Source organism: Tupaia chinensis, unplaced genomic scaffold (assembly GCF_000334495.1).
Source record: "Tupaia chinensis unplaced genomic scaffold, TupChi_1.0 Scaffold000434_1, whole genome shotgun sequence".
Taxonomy (NCBI): domain Eukaryota; kingdom Metazoa; phylum Chordata; class Mammalia; order Scandentia; family Tupaiidae; genus Tupaia; species Tupaia belangeri.
Window position 1 is genome coordinate 3,058,388 of NW_006159939.1, and position 17,083 is coordinate 3,075,470.

A 17,083-nucleotide genomic window follows, 5' to 3' on the forward strand; every position below is an offset into this window, starting at 1 on the left:
GTCGTGTATATGAGTATAAATGCTACTTATAGCTTTATAATAGAGTCCACCCCCTCTCAGTCCGACTTCAATCTTTCCTTCTCATTATTTTATACACTACGGTAAACTAATTGGGCTCAAAATCACTATATTTTCCATTTCACAGGCAGGCCATGAAAAATAAATAGATACTATCTCCATTATTTTGTGGCCCAATAAGGGTGCATTACAAAGACCCTAATGCCAAATTTATAAGTGGAAAACAAAACAAAACAAAGTAACAGGGCTATCATATGAGCACCAGTACATTAAAACATAGAGGGTGCCACTGGACGAGCTATTATTTATTGTCTGTCTGTCTGTCTTCCTTTCTTTCTTACAAAAGATCGCTACATAAATAACGTAGTGGGACTGATTTTTGTGATACACAAAAACATTACAGAGTAGGAAAATGGAATCTGAAGAGAAACAAAAGCTTCAGTAATTGAAATGTGTAAACAATAGAACAAAGAAATATCTATTTGCTATATTTTCTAAAAATTATTTGAATTAAAATATAACTATTTTTCAATAATATGACCTTTGCCTAAGAAATATTATTCTTCCTAGGCAATAAAATGAGAGAAGAAAAATATCTTGATTTAGCTATCTAAGCCAAAAATATCAAATGCCCTACATAATCTACAATATATAGATTCATTAAACAATAGACATACATTATCACCTGCAAATTAATAACTTTTTCATTAGATCATACACTATAAAGCAACCCGAAAGAGAGATCTATCATTGGTGTAACTGACCTTAAGAAAACTCTTTAATTATCTAGAAAATTTTCGAGATGTTGTGCTGAATATTGTTACTTTTAAAAGATTATTGCATATGCTCCGGTACTGTGGGAAGTCTATAGCCACAAGCCACAAACTTTCTGGCAAACTTCATATACTGAAGTACTCTGAAATTTCATCCATTACATAAAATTGAAACCATATTTTAAAATGGGTACAGATGCAGTTTAAAAAAAACTATATACTGAATATTCCAAGAGTAGAATGGAATTATGTGCTTCTAGTTATTTCTTAATCGGTCTAAGACACACACAGTATTACTAAATTATCAACTTTCTGTAGTGGTTTTTAGACATATTTAATGGTTATTAAGAACTGAGAAGTTTAGATGTCTGTGGTAGTACTTTCACTACATCAAAAGTATGCAAGCGATTTTCTTACTTGCTGATTTAAAAAAGTACAACAGTGAAAATTTAAGGTCACACGGGGTATGTGAGCATATTTAATAAGCGGTAAGTCAATAACAGAAAAGTAAAAGTATAGCTCTGGATGTAAGTGGAAAATACTGAGGTACTAACACACTGAGTAGTACAAAGGTGTTGAGGTCTGCACATTCTGACGTTCTAAGACAGAACACTGGTGGTGGCGGGCAGTAACCTGTGGCAGGGATTAAACATGTTCACAACGAAGAATAGAGAGTATATTTTTTCCCTTTTTCTTTTTAAAGAAAAGTTTTGTTAGAGGGTATGTGTGGAGATATCAATGTGGCATGGGCACCTACAATCCCTTGTCCTCCATTTCTCCATCCTGTTGGATTCTGGGTACGCATGCACTCATACTGAGTGTGTTTTCCAAGCCATTGGGGCCAGGATTTGAACTATGTAGTTAGCCATGTAGGACTGGGCCATCTTAACCACCAGGCCACGGGGTCAGCATGGCAGCTATCTTTTGTGAAGCCTCTTCTTATGAAGGAGCATAGCAAAGAGCTATTTGAATGGTAGACTGAACAGAAATACACAAGTTATTATTATTTTTTTTAAAAAAACTACTTTATCTTTATTTGTTACTATTTTTAAAAGAATTATTTACTTAATTTTATTGCTGTTATTATTTTTTAATTTGACCAGAGAGAGATAAAAGAGAGAAAGGGAAAGTGAGAAAGCAAGTCACCAGGTCCAGAACTTGAACTGTGGTCAGACATGTGGGAGTCCAACACCTTAACTACCATGCCACCTGCCTGCCCCATATTATTATCATTGTTCAATTTGACAAAGAGACAAAGAATGGGAAAGTGAGAAAGCAAGCTGCCAGGTCTGGGACTCAAAGTCCAGTTGGCCATATGGAAGTCCAGGGCTCTAACCATGCCACCTGCCAGCCCCCATAAATTATTTTTATAAAAACCAATACACACAAAGAAAACTAACAACCCCCCAATTACTGCATTATTTCCCTATTCTATGTCATCTTGCCTGGGAAGAATACAGTAAACTCTAATCTTAATATCTGGAAACTCTATATTATAACGTGACTCTGCAATGGTTACGGAGTGAAGGTATTAACTATTTTGACCTTTTGAACACTAAAGAGGTTTGAGCAAGGGTCCCCAATGCGTGGGCCAGACCGGTGTGGTTCTGTGGCTTTTTCTGTGCTTGTAGCCGTTCCCCATCACTCACATGGCCACCTGGACTCAGCCTCCTGTTGGATCACTGGAGGTATTGAATTCTCACGGGGAGCACAAACCCTACTGTGTCATCTGGGGACCAAGCCTCCTGCCCCATGTCCATGGAGGACTGCCTTCCAGGAGCCAGTCTTTGGTACTGGGAAGGCTGGAAACTGCTGAGTTTGAGTACATTCGACAAAGATGCAGGCAATGGATATACTAAACAATTAATGATTTTAAAAAAAGCACATTCTTGGGGACCAGCAGGTAGTGTGGTGGTTAAGGCGCTGGACACTCCCATATGGCTGACCACGGTTCGAGTCCTGGACCTGGTGACTTGCTTTCCCACTTTCTCTCCCTGGTCAAATGAAAATAAATAAATGAATAAATAAAATTAAAAAAAAGAAAACCCACATTCTTTCTCTCACAAGCAAATGCTATTTCAATCAAATTGATGTTTAGTGTCTAAGTATTTTTACAATCATGTCTTAAAACTAAATAAAAGCCATAGGATTCTATCTTAGTCAAAATACCACTGACTATAACATGAAATATAAATATATTAAAGTTCTTCTTTGACTTTCTCCAATTTCTTCTGCTTATTGTCGTAATAGTAAGTTCACATGAATGTTCAAAGAAAATCTACAAGATAGCAACACCAATATATTTTACTATGCTTTTTAAGACTTTGTTATTTTCTTTCCTTTTTTTTTTTTTAAAGGTTTTTGCCATAGGGTGTGTGCACACGCTGGAGAGAAATGGAGAAAGACAGTGAGAGAGAAAGCGAGAAATGCCCCCCCGCCCCCCGCCAGAGGGGGAGAGCCGCACCTCAATCCCTTCTCTTTCAGTCGCTTCTTGGGATTTTGGGCACGCACACAACATGCACCTGGAGTGATTTTTCGAGCCTCCCGATCAGGACTTGAACTGTTGTCAGTCATGAGGGAATCCAGTGCCTTAACCAAAACCAAAACCAAAACCAAAACCAAAACCAAAACCAAGTGGTCCCTTGTTTTTGTTTATTTATTTTTACTCACTATAGGGCATGTGCGCTCACTGGATAGAGACAGAAAGAGAGAGAGAGAGAGAGAGAGAGAGAGACCTGCCCAGGGGGATGACCCTGCTGCAATCCCTCTTCTCCAGTCTCCTCTTGGGACTTAGGCCAAGCATGCAGATGCAGACACACATACACACACACCACATGCTTCAAGTGCCAGGTCCAGGACTTGAACTGCATAGTTGGCCATGTAGAATCTAGCTGCCTCAACCAACATGCCACCTAGCTAGCCCGATATTTTATTATTCTTAAATGAAACAACAACAACAACAACAAACTTTCCTACTACATATATATAATTGTAATATAAACTCAACAAAGTTATTCTCCATTTATTTTGACTTACACAATACTTCTAATATTTGGCTCTTAGTTACTAATTTATAAGTCATTTTCAAAAACACTAAATTGCAAAGTCTCCACAATGATGTATTTTAAATTATAGGCACTCAAGGTGTATAAAACCAGAAGACAGATTTTACAGCTAATTAGAATGAGAAAACTCCTGTCATCTCCAATAAAACAACATATTTCTAAAACAGAAAAACCAGTGCATTGTTCTCTAATCATACCGTCAAAAGCAAATTAAAAAGATAACAAACCATAATATCAAGTCCAGCATTAACGGTTTAAAAGCGGCAGTTTTCCATGATCCGACTACACTGTCAATTTTCACTGTTCTTGTGCAAATTTATTTTTGCATAATTTAAAATAGATTTTTAATTTCAGAATCATTGCTTATCATCCTCTTAGCATTCACACTGCATTTTTACACTAATGTTTCATCTTAAAGTACTGTAATGGTAAGGAATAAACAGTTTCTAAATCATACAGTGAAGCTAAAATGAGTTAAACACAGTGGAAAAAGATATGGTTTTATATAAACTTATGTTTCTGGAAGAATCCTTATAAAAATGAATGAAAAAACCAAGTAAACGAAATCAAACTGTGCCATTAAAAACATTTTCCATATAGCCATCTCTGTTCATATCCAGAACTAAAACTGTCAATAGACAGTATTGAACGGCGTGGGAGGTGGCTGGCCTGTCACTAGGTCCTGACCACCGCCTGCCCTTGACTGCTCAGGACCAGGAAGGGCAGGCATGATGGCGTTTTCCCAGCCCTTCCTTCATTCTACCACTGTGTGCCCTGCGGGATGTTTTAATCCTATGCTAATCGCTGTCCTTTTCTGCAGCTCACAAGATATTTCTGTTCTTTTGTTTTGTTTCTGAAGGACTTCAAAACTCAGTTGTCATAATGCTCATTTGGAAGCGTATCTCAGAGTGATTCATACAGCAGAGCATGGTTTAAGCAGAACACACATTTGGTTTACTTACGCATGACTTTGCCTGTGAGAAACTCTAGGTGAATGCAGAAAAAAACTGCATCTCCTGAACCTCGTCACCGAGAAAGACACAAAATGCTAATTCACAAACACCTCAGGCCTCCACCAGCTACTTTCAGTTCACGCCTGTTTTACCAAACAGCCAGTCACATCCGGGAATACAACGTTCTATTCACTTTCAGGTAACCCTCCACACTTGCAGATAATCCACAGGGTGAAACCCTTCCACTGCCCGTTTCCAAAAGCAAGGTGCAGGCCTTTATCAAGGCCAAGTATCATACTGACTGAAGTGTCTTATATTTCCTAACCATTCAACACGTGTAAAGCGCTGATGCCATTTTATTAGGTTCCTATCCTTATTTTTTATGAGTCACCAATGAAGTTTCTGAGTGCTGTTCCTCTAATCCCATTTTCCCCACTAGCCCTAGCTTTTCACTGACAGATTTTTGCATTGAGAGTTAATTTTCAGGAACACACATCTTGTGTTACAGCAAAACTTACTATCCAAGATTACACACTAACATACCACTATATTGCTATAAAAGTATATGTGAAGCTTTAATAGGCACTAGGAACAAGATATCATTTTGTTTTTATTTATTTATTTTTAGAGATATTTTTGCTATAGGGTGTGGGCACAGGTGCTTGTCAAGAGAGACAGAAATCAAGAAATCACGCCCCAGGGGGGATGGCCGGTCTGCAATCCCTTCTCCTCCATTCTCCTCTCAGGATTTTGGGTTTGCACGCACACGTGCATGGCAACTCAAATCGTAGTCAACTAAGTGGGAGTCCAGCGATGTAACCATTACGCCATCTGCTGGTCCAGGAACTAGGCATCATCTAAAAAATCCTTGCCAGAGATTTTATGCTTTTCATACATGAAAAAGGAAAATGGAAAAGATAAGGTTTTCATATAAATTTATGTTTCTGGAAGGATCCTTATAAAAAGGAATGACATTTCAGGTCTTGATATAAAAGATAACTATGGTCACAGAACAACCTAATTTCTCCTGCCTTATGTCTGAACTCACTATGGTATGGTAAGAAGTCCAAATACTTCTAAATGTGGTACCAGGTGTCCACCTACTCTTACTTCTAGATTTCCTATGATTTTTAAAAAAAAAATTATTTTTATTTAGTTCCATTTGTTATTATCATTATTTTTTAATTTGAACAGAGAGAGAGATGGAAAGAAAAAGAAAAAGTGAGAAAGCACCACTAGGTCTGGGATTCGAACCATGGTCAGCAATGTGAGAGTTCAGTGCCTTAATCACCATGTCACCTGCTGGCCCATCTACAATTTTTAAAATTTTTATTCATCATTTTCATTTTTCAACTTGACCACAGAGAGACACAGAGAAAGGGAAAGTGAGAAAAGAAGCCGCCAGGTTGGGACTTGAACTGTGGTTAGCTATGTGTAAGTCCAGTGCCTTATCTCCTATGCCACATGCTGGCCTCTCTATGATTTGTTTTGTTTGTTTTAATTTTTTTATTTTAAGAATTATTTACTTATTTAATTTTATTTGTTATTAATACTTTTTATTTTGACTAGAGAAATACAGAGAGCGAAAGACAAAGGGAAAGTGAGAAAGCAGGCACTTGGTCCAGGACTCGAACCATGGTCAGCCATGTGGAAGTCCAGCGCCTTAACCACCACACCACCTGCTGGTACCCGTCTATGCTGTTTTAATGTGTAGGTCTAGACCAGTGGTTCTCAATTGGAGGTGATTTTTGCCTCCTAGGAGACATCTGGCAATCTCTGGTAACATTTCTGAATGTCATAAATGTGGAGGTGTTACTTATATCTGGTGGTTCCAATGCAATGCAATGCATAGGGGAGCCCTCCACATCAAAGTGTCTGTCAAAAGTGTCAATAATGCTGGGACCAGCAGATGGTGTAATGGTTATGTTGTTGGACTCCTATGTAGCCAACTGCGGTTTGATAAATGGTGGCTTAAAACTCCCACTGGGTGCGTGCGCGTGTGTGCCCAACATCCTGAGAGGAGAATGTAGGAGGAGGTACTGCAGTGTGGTCACCCCCCACTGGGGGGGGGCAATCTCTCATTTTCTGTCTCTGGTGAGTGCATGCACTCTATAGCAAAAATCCCTCTCTTTCAAAAAAAAGTCAATAATTCTTAGGGTGGGAAACTCTATAGTAGGCTATCAGAGCCACTGAACAACTACCTCCACCGATATACGCAACATTTATTATTTCTTGTATTTTTTAATTTGTCCAGACACAACAGAAAGAGCAGAAAACAATGGCAATTGAGAGCACAGGTTCTGGTATCAGACTACATAGATTTCAATCCCAGCTCCTCCACTTTCTAGCTAGGCGATCAAGTTTCTTATTTCTCAGCTTCAATGTAATAGCAGCAGCTATGCCGCATTGTTGGTTCATTCTTTCACTTAGTCTGTCGATATACAGATGTTTATAAAGCACAGGAACTGAAGATGGCAGTGGCGGAAAATAAAAATCTTTGCCTGCATGGAGCTTACTTTGTGGTGGAGATGTTTATGAGGAACAAAAGCATAATAAGCAGTAAAACAGAGCCTGGAAAATACAAGCCCTTGGGCTGGCCCTATAGCCTGGAGGGTTAAGAGAGCCGTATCCTACATGGCCAATAGTGGTTCAACTCTCAGACCTGGTGGTTTGAAAAACATGCTGGGTATGTGTCCAACAGGATGGAGAAATGGAGGAGGATTATAGCATGACCAGATCCCATTAGGGAGTGCTTTCCCCTCTACCCCTGTGAGCACATGCACCCTCTAGCAATTAGAAAAGCAAAGAACAAAAAAACAAGTCCTCAATAAATGTTATGTATTATTATTATGGACAGTAGGACTTTTGAGTAAGTGCCCTCATTATTATATTAACACTTAGTTAACTACGTACATTAAAAGTTGAAGTCAGCACCTACCCAACTAATTGCTTAAGACTCATGTCATCCCATTATTCAGAATTTATTGCAGAGTAGAATCTTGTATTTTGGGACCAGCAGATGGTGTAATGGTTACATTGCTGGACTCCCATGCAGTCAACTGTGGTTCGAGTCCCAGACCCAGCAGCTTGAAACTCACACCGGGCGTGTGTGCGTTCATGCCCCAAGTCCCAAGAGGAGAATGGAAGAGAAGGATTATGGTGTGGCCATCTCCCTGGGGGTGATTTCTTGCTTCTGTCTGTCTGTCTCTCCAGTGAGTACACATGCCCTACAGCAAAAATCTCTATAAAAATCTCTATTTATCTATCTATTGACCTATATCTATCTATAGTATCTCTTGGTTTTCCATGCTTCTAGTAAAGATACCTGCCCCTAACATGTCAAAAAGCTACAGTAGAAAAGTAATTCTAATGTAGAAATTTCAGAGGAAGATGAGTGATGTTTTTGTGTTATCAAGGCAGTAGGACCAACCATGGTTCAAGTCCTGAACCTGACAGCTTGCTTTCTCACTTTCTCTTTCTCTTCCTCTCTCTCTGGTGAGCACAAGTGCCCTGTAGCAAACTTAAAAAACAAACAAAAAAAACCCAAAAAAAAACCCAATGATATATAAAATTTAAAAACTTCTAGTTAAAATGATAAAAGCCAATGAAATGAAAGGAACTATTTCATTCTTCTGAAAATAATTATGTTTTTTTTTTATTAATTATTATTATTTAATTTGACCAGAAAGAGATAGAGAGTGAGAGGAAAAGTGAGAAAGCAAGCCATCAGGTCCAGGACTGGAACCATGGTCAGCATGTGGGAGTCCAGTGCTTTAACTACCACGGCAACTGCCCGCCCCACTATTTCATTCTTTAAAAAAAAAAAAAAGGAATTATTTCATTTAACTTTTAATTAATTAATTACAATTTTAACCAGAGAGGGACAGAGTGAGAGAGAGAGAGAGAGGGAAAGTGAGAAAGTAAGCTGTCAGGTCTGGGATTCAAACTGCAGTTGATCATGAGGGAGGTCCAGTGGACTTAATCACCATGCCACCTCATTCATAATAGAATGTAATTTTGAATCACACAAGGAAAGAAATTAAATGCAGTTAAGTATGCACTGACAAATTAAATCTAGTATTATAACTTCCACAATTAATGATCAATTTTGGCTATTAATTGTTATTATTCAACAATAATAAGGTTCAAATGATTTAAACCTTTGTTGAAAAATCTTGCATCTGACATTTATATACAGGCAAAATGCCCTCTCAGAAGTTCTTGAAGACCTCAGAATTTACACGACCTACACTGAACATACCATATGAGAAAATTAGAGCAATGCTACATACAATAAATCACGACATGAACGAAGCATGGACAAGAGCGATTCCTGATTTTAAAATAAGAAGAACATCTGTGATTTCAAGGAGCTACGATGACTCAGGATTGCTAGGTGTGGTAGCACCACCATCTTTACCTGGCTGGCTTGTTCTTTCTTCTCCTCCCAGGACCAAGCCGGCTGACACAGCCCAAATACCACCTCGGACCACAAGGTCTGAAAGGAAGTTTTCTCGCACATCCCTTTCCCAAGACATTTCCCCCAAAGTTTCCTGGTCACCTTTCTCTAGAATCTAAGTAGCCAGAAACACGAGAGTGCACACCTAATTCAACCAATGGCAAAAGAAATAAGGCCTCTCTAGCGAGGTCTGTTTCTCAAGAGTCACAATTTTGTCTCCAGTCTACCCACAGGAAATTGACTAAAATGAGGTTATATTATAACAGTAAGGAAGGAGTGGAAGGAAAAGGCTGTTATCTAAGAAACATTCTCTTTTCCTTAGACAAAGCAAATTATACATGGTCCGAAGGAAATACAAACCAGCATATTCAAAATTAGATTATTTCTGTTCTATCTGGTAAAAGAACAAAAAATTCTTTTTTTAAGGTTTTTGTTCCAGGGCACGTGTGTGCGCCAGAAAGAGAGAGAGAGACAGTGAGAGGGAAAGTGAGAAATCACCCCCAAGAGGGTGGCCATGCCACAATCCTTTCTCCTCCTGGGATTTTGGGCACACACACATCACGGAGTGATTTTTTTTTTTGGGGGGGGGAGGTTTTTGCTATAGGGCATGTGTGCTCGCCAGAAAGACAGAGACAGAGAGATAGAAAGCGAGAAATCACCCCCCCAGGCGGGATGGCCACACCACAATCCCTTCTCCTCCATTATCCTCTTGGAATCTTGGGCACGGATGCACATGTGCCCAGCGTGAGTTTAAGCAACTAGGTCCAGGACTCGAACCGTGGTTGGCTACATGGGAGTTCAGCAACATAGCCATTATGCTAACTGCCAGTCCCACAGAGTGGTTTTCAAGCTGCCAGGTCCAAGACTTGAACTGCACTCAATCATGTAGGAGTCTGGTGGTGTAAGCATTACGCCAAGTTTTGGCTGGCCTCCCCAAATTAATTTTTACTGATTTCCTCCTTTGGAAAGTAAAAGGTGGTAATTTAACCTGAACTTAGGAACCCTAGAGGTTTAACTTGCACACTCAAATAATTGTTTTAATGTAGAGGCCAGATAATAACTAAACACTGGCTACTTTTTAGACTGCACTTTTTCCTGTGGGAATATTTGTGTGTGCTATGTTTTAACCTTTACTTCATGGGTAACTCCATGAAATAATAAAAAAAAAAATCATCCTTTTTTAAAGCAATTAATATTGAAATTTCTGTAAACATATTGCCAATAACAGTCAATACAATTCTTGAGTGACACACTGCAGTCAAAGCAAGGTTTATTAAATAGTGCTTTATATATATATATTATTTTATATGTGCAATTGTAAGCAATACTGCTGAAAATGTATCCACTGTGCATGAAATGTGACATGTATTTTAGAAAACTCTTCCACAGATGAGATTTTGGTTGACTTTTATTAAACACAGATGCAAACCCATTTATATGATTTGCTCTGACTCATGTATTTCCCTTGTGGGAAAGAGAGAAGGATTTAATTAAGTTTAAGAAAAATAGGAGAGCAGAGTGGTTTGGCAGCTGCGGTTTGGTAATTCTGGCAATCCTGGTAACAAAGCCAGTATCATGACTTGGACGTTTACAGGGCCCGAATCCGTAAAAGTGACCACATATTCACAATGTCCTTAGGATGGAGCAGGGCAGGATGGGCGTAGGAAGCCATTTCGCTACTGTGGGAAGAAAACTATGCAGCAAACAGCTCAGGAGTGAGTGTACTTGTATCTCTGTTGTTTCCAGTGTCCTGCTAAAACCAAAGACTACAGCAGTTTTGTTCATTCTTGATATGGCTTTGGTATCACTGACGCTGTAAGACAGTTATACATCAGTTTATTTCAAAATTAAGGAGTTTTTTTTTAATCAAGAGAAACCATACTTTCGATATTTCATCACTCAACCAAATCAAGTTAGGTTTTTTTGTTTTGTTTTGTTTTTCTTTGAGAGGTTTTTGCTATAGGGCCCATGCACTTGCCAGAAAGATATAGAGATAAAGCAAGAAATCACCCCTCGGGGGGATGGCCATGATGCAATCCCTTCTCCTCCATTCTCCTTCTGGGATCTTGGGCACGCATGCTCAGGTGCCTTGTGTGAGTTTAAGCCACCGGGTCCAGGACTTGAACCACGGTTGACTGCATGGGAGTCTAGCAATGTAGCCATTATGCCATCTGCTGGTCCTACAAACATGTTTTTTTAAAAACCTAATTCGATTTGGGACCAGTAGTTGGTGTAATGGCTATGTCGCTGGACTCCCATGCAGTCTACCGTGGTTCAAGTTCTGGACCCTGTGGCTTCAACTAACGCCGGGAGTGTGTGCGTGTGTGCCCAAGATACTGAGAGGAGAATGGAGGAGAAGGGATTGTGGCGTGGCCATCCCCCCTGGGGGGTGATTTCTCGCTTTCTGTCTCTCTGTCTTTCTGGTGAGTTCATGAGCCCTATAGCAAAAACCTCTTGGGGGGGAGGGTGTTTGCAGAAGTTACTTCATTATTATTAAATCAGTTGGTTCCATGCTGATCCAAAATAAAATTTTAAATTACCATTAAAAGTAAAGTTCATTAATGTTTTCATAAAGATAAGTACTTTCATTTACTTAATAAAGAGAAGGAAAATGTTGTTGGAATCTGGCTGCCACAATGACAATGACTTTCTGTAACTTATTTTTAAACTGCGAATATGCTGGCATAGAAAATTATGACTACGATTAAAGGCAACATTTTTTGAACAAAAGGAAAACACAACGGTACCCTGCTTTTCTTGAGAGAAACTGAATTAATGCGCCTTGAGTATGTGAAGAAATAACCACTGAGCTAGCAATCTTAAAAACCGTGTATTTATTTTTTTGCAAAACATGAAAAGTATATATTTCCTTTCCCCACATTTAGTTCTACATGACATTTTTGCTTTTTACTTAGAACTAACTGCTTCCAGACATCCTGCTGAACCCTCCATGATTCATGTACCCACCATCTTCACGTTCTCAGAACAGTCTTAACCCTTTGCTTTCTACCCTCTTAATGCTCATCATTTAGAAAATGGGTCGTGTCTGATTTCTTGGAGGGGGAGGAGGAGAAAGGGTTCACTAGGTGTGAAAACCTCGTTGACTCTTACTCCAACAATAAATAATAGTAACCACTCTAACACCAGTTACCACCGAGCGCCACACAGACGATGCTGCTCTCACACACAGCTGTCATACGCTACTTGACACTAGACAGTCGTCAGCCCCTCTGTGATAGGTGTCATCTGCCCTTTACGAATGAGCAAACTCAGGAATTGGGCCACGCTGCAACCCCTTCTCCTCCATTCTCCTCTCGGGATTTTGGGCATGCATACACACGTGCCGTGCCTGAGTTTTAAGCCGCCGGGTCGGAGACACGACTACGGTGGAGTATGTGGGAGTCCAGCGACGTAACATTACTCCATCTGCTGGCCCCTAAAACAATGAATTGAGTGTGGGAATCAAACCTCTAGAGTTTTTAAGTTGAGCTGCTTTTCCTTGCCTCTTAGCACAACCAGTGAGACTTCCCAATTTTGTCCTTCATTTCCTGTTACGGCACTTTCCCAGAATGAAGTCCCTTCCTCGGAGGGCCCTGCCTTCCTCACCCACGGCAGCGGGCATGGCAGCGGGTGTGCACACAGGGTCTACCTCCCTCCTCTCTTCCTGCCATTTCACCGCCTAGCACCACCCAAAGATCACTTCTATCTGAAAGCAGTAATGAAACTGTTCCCAATTCCAATTTAATTTCAAACCTGATGTCTCTCTTCCATCTTCCTATTCTCTGAGGCTTTGCAATCATTTCCCACTCTTAGTCAGCTGCTCAGTCAAAATTACCATGACAGATTTAGAGACATTACCTCACACTTTCTGGATTTCAGGTATCTAAGAATTTAAGCACAAATAACGACAAGTGTAAAGTCTGTTGCATCCAACAGAAACTGAAAAGCTTGCTTGACCAACGGAGGTGACAAATCCCAGAGGGAAAATACGAGTATGATGCGACACTGCAAATATAAAGCTGAAAGCATTATTACAGAACTAGGAACAATACAGACAAAAGAAGTTCAAATTCCACAGGCTCAAATACCCACTCGCCTATTTTTGTTTTTAGTCAGTTACAGGTAATTTCTTTTTTTTTTTTTGAGAGTTTTTTTTTTTTTTTGCTATAGGGTGTGTGTGCTTGCCAGAAAGACAGAGAGACAGAAAGAGAGAAAGCATCCCCCGAGGAGATGGCCACACTGCAATCCCTTCTCCTCCATTCTCCTCTTGGGATCTTGGGCACACACGCACCCGTGCCTGGTATGAGTTTAAGCCACCAGGTCCGGGACTTGAACCATAGTCAACTACATGGGAGTTCAACGACATAGCCATTATGCCAACTGTTGGTCCCAAGTTACAGGTAATTTCAAAATCACCTTTTGAAAAAGCCTCCTTGGCACCAGCAGATAGTGTAATGAGTATGTTGTTGGGACTCCCATCTGACTCACTGTGGTTCAAGTCCTGGACCCAGTGGATTCCCAATCACACCAGGAGCGTGTGCGTACATGCCCAAGATCCCAGGAAGAAAATGGAATCCCCTCTGGGGGTGATTTCTCGCTTTTCCTCTCACTGTTTTTGTCTGTCTATCTGTCTGTCTATCTGTCTCTCTCGGATGAGCACACACACCCTAAAGCAAAAACCTCTTGAAAGACGAGAGAAAGAAAGAGACAGAGAGAGAAAGAAAGAAAGAGCGCCTTCTTAAATAAAATCAACATACACATTAAGATTATACAGAATGGGGGACTAGCAGATGGCGTAATGGTTATGTCACTGGACTCCCATGTTTTCAACTACAGTTTGAGTCCTAGACTCGGTGGCTTAAAATTCACGCCGGGAGTGTGTGCATGTGTGCCCAAAATCCTGAGAGAACAATGGAAGAGGAGACTGCAGCATGGCCATCCCCTTGGGGGAATGACCTCTCGCTTTCTGTCTCTCTGTCTCTTGAGCGAGTGCACGTACCCTATAGCAAAACACTCTCTCTCAAAAAAAAAATCTACAAAAATGAATAATTTTAATAGATTTTAAACAATTCTAGCAGTAATACAAGAATAATATAGACTGTATCCATCATAACCATCCTAAATGTTAACAGCACAATTACATTTTTGATCACTTGATAACTTAAAAAGCAAAAATGCCTTTAATTCTTTCACCTGTAAGTCATGTGAGGGCCTAAACCCAAGAGGCTCTTAAGGGGGCTGGGCTGTGACGAAGTTTTAACACAAAGCTTTATGAGGTCGACCCACAAGGGAAGGCTCTGGGTTTATATCCAGAGACCTTCCTGGACATGAGGTATGTGCATGATCATGATCCAGGGCTGGCTAAGCTGGGGGCAAATCGTGGCATGGGGACCTATCGGGGTACCTGTCTTTCTCAGTCATGGAAGAAAGAAAATGAATGAACTTAAACAAGCTCTTAAATAGGAGGGTTAATGCCACTATATGTTTAAAATAGAAATATGATTCTTAAGATATGTACACTAATTCACTAACGTAATTTTCTGCCAAATGTTCAAGAGTTAATTGGTATTTCTGGTTGATACCAGAAATCACTTTGTGAGAGCAGACAGCTAGTATTAACACCTCAGTTGCTGCCTTAAGCGTAGGCTTGTATGTATCCAAGACTTTATAAATTTCGTTTTATCTGTATTTAAAATTTTTTAAACTGACCCCAAAAAAGTACATATTTTATTTATCATGTGCAACATTAAAAAAAATGTTGTTTTTAGTTTACTATAAAGGCAAGTATGCTCACCAGAGACAGAGAGGGAAAGTTAGAAATAGCCTCTCAGAGGGGATGGCCATACTGCAATTCCTTCTCCTCCACTCTCTCAGGATCTGGGGCACGTATGTACATGCATCTGGTGTGATTTTTCAAGCTGCCAGGTCCAGGACTTGAACCACGCAGTCAGCCTTGTAGGATCCAGCTGCCCTAATCTCTGTGCCATCTGCTGGCCCTGTTGTCAAATCCTAAGACTTTTTTAAAAAATTTGCTGTAGGGTGTGTTGGTCAGGAGCGGTGAGAAAGTACCCCTCAAGGGAATGGTCAGGCTGTAATCCCTTCTCTGTTTCTCACTTTTTTGGGGATTTTTGGGCATGCACACTCACATTCTTGGAATGTTTCTCAAGCTGCCAGGTCCAGGACTTGAACTGTGCAGTGCAGCCACCTTAACCACCATGCCACCAGCTCGCCCACTAAGATTCTTTAATAGCATCCAATCCACCTCACTGTAACCCGACTCTTCCCTATCAGCTCATCCTCTATGCTGAGCCTTAACTTCTGTGGCATGGTGGTTAAAGCGCTGAACACTCCCACATGGCATGGCTGACCAAGGCTGTGAGGGCTGGAGCTGGTGGCTTGCTTTCTCACTTTCTCTCTCTTTCTCTGTGTCTCTCTGGTCAAATTAACATAGATAAATGAATAACTAAAATTAAAGATAAATAATTCTTGAAAAAAAAAAAAAAAACCCAAACCAAACCAAGCCAAATCACCACAACAAAGCCCCTACTCTTTTGAAATAAGAAAGTACCAGGTAGTACCAAGGTACAATAGAACCCTCACCAAATATTAACTGAACTTGAATATACTAGTAGAGTTCCGAGTTTTTGAAAGTAAGTAAAATTCTGTCACTTATTTGCCTTAAAATATTGTTAGGGACTCAAAAAGAACACAAACTTGCCCTCTCTACATGTGCCGGCCATCCTCTCTGCCTCTGTCAGTCACGTTGCGACACTGGCCCGCACCTATGCACTTTCCAGCCACCAGAATCATGAGTGAAATAAACCTCCATTCTCCATGATTAAAAAAATAAAAAAGGACTGGGGGCTGGCAAGTGGCATGGTGGTTAGATGTCCTGGATTCCCACATGGCTGACTGTGGTTTGAGTCTGAGACCTGGAGGTGTGTTTTCTCGCATTCCCTTTCTCTCTCTCTCTGTCTCACTCTTGTCAAATAAAATAATAATGACAAATGGAATTAAATAAACTCTTAAAAAAAAAAACCTGTTGGATCTCTGCACCATCTTTAATGTGAAATGCAATGACTTGCATACCACTATAATTTAGTGAATGAAGAAGAATAACTTGATCTAAGTTTACTGTTTGTGATTTCTCGCATTCCCTTTCTCTCTCTCTCTGTCTCACTCTTGTCAAATAAAATAATAATGACAAATGGAATTAAATAAACTCTTAAAAAAAAAAACCTGTTGGATCTCTGCACCATCTTTAATGTGAAATGCAATGACTTGCATACCACTATAATTTAGTGAATGAAGAAGAATAACTTGATCTAAGTTTACTGTTGAAGGGCCTATGAAGAGGCACTTAGAAAGTCACAAAAAAGAAAAAAAAATCCAAGAGTATATTTTAGTGGTTTAAAGAGGTACTTATTTGAAAAACTGCAGAGTTGCTTGTATAAAAATATTGTTATAAAAAGTCTTAGGAACTTTCAAATTAAAAATAAGCAGAACTCCAACTCGGAAACATGTCAATAGTGAGATATATTCTTATCATCTGAAAGCAATAACGTGGCATATAAATACATATATCTGCTAGAATTTCATTAATACAGACAACTCTCCTACTCCCTAATGAATTTGCTAACTAGTAATATTTTAGCGTAGCATGCATTACACACAAGCTTACTAGGCCATGGGGAAGGACACAAACAGCAAATTAGAAAAAGTTAAATTTAAGTATCACCTCTTTTTGCATAAGCACTACTTCAGGACGTTCATTTAATTCTAGTATATACATAAATTATCACATACTTTGAAAAG

At 39.7% G+C, this 17,083-nt stretch overlaps 1 protein-coding gene across 1 annotated transcript in view; it reads right to left on the bottom strand.

Moving 5' to 3' along the window:
* The window catches only part of PLEKHA5 (pleckstrin homology domain containing A5), a gene marked incomplete at its 5' end in the record, with an annotated part of 303,433 nt that overhangs the window by 131,475 nt on the left and 154,875 nt on the right, over positions 1 to 17,083 (bottom strand).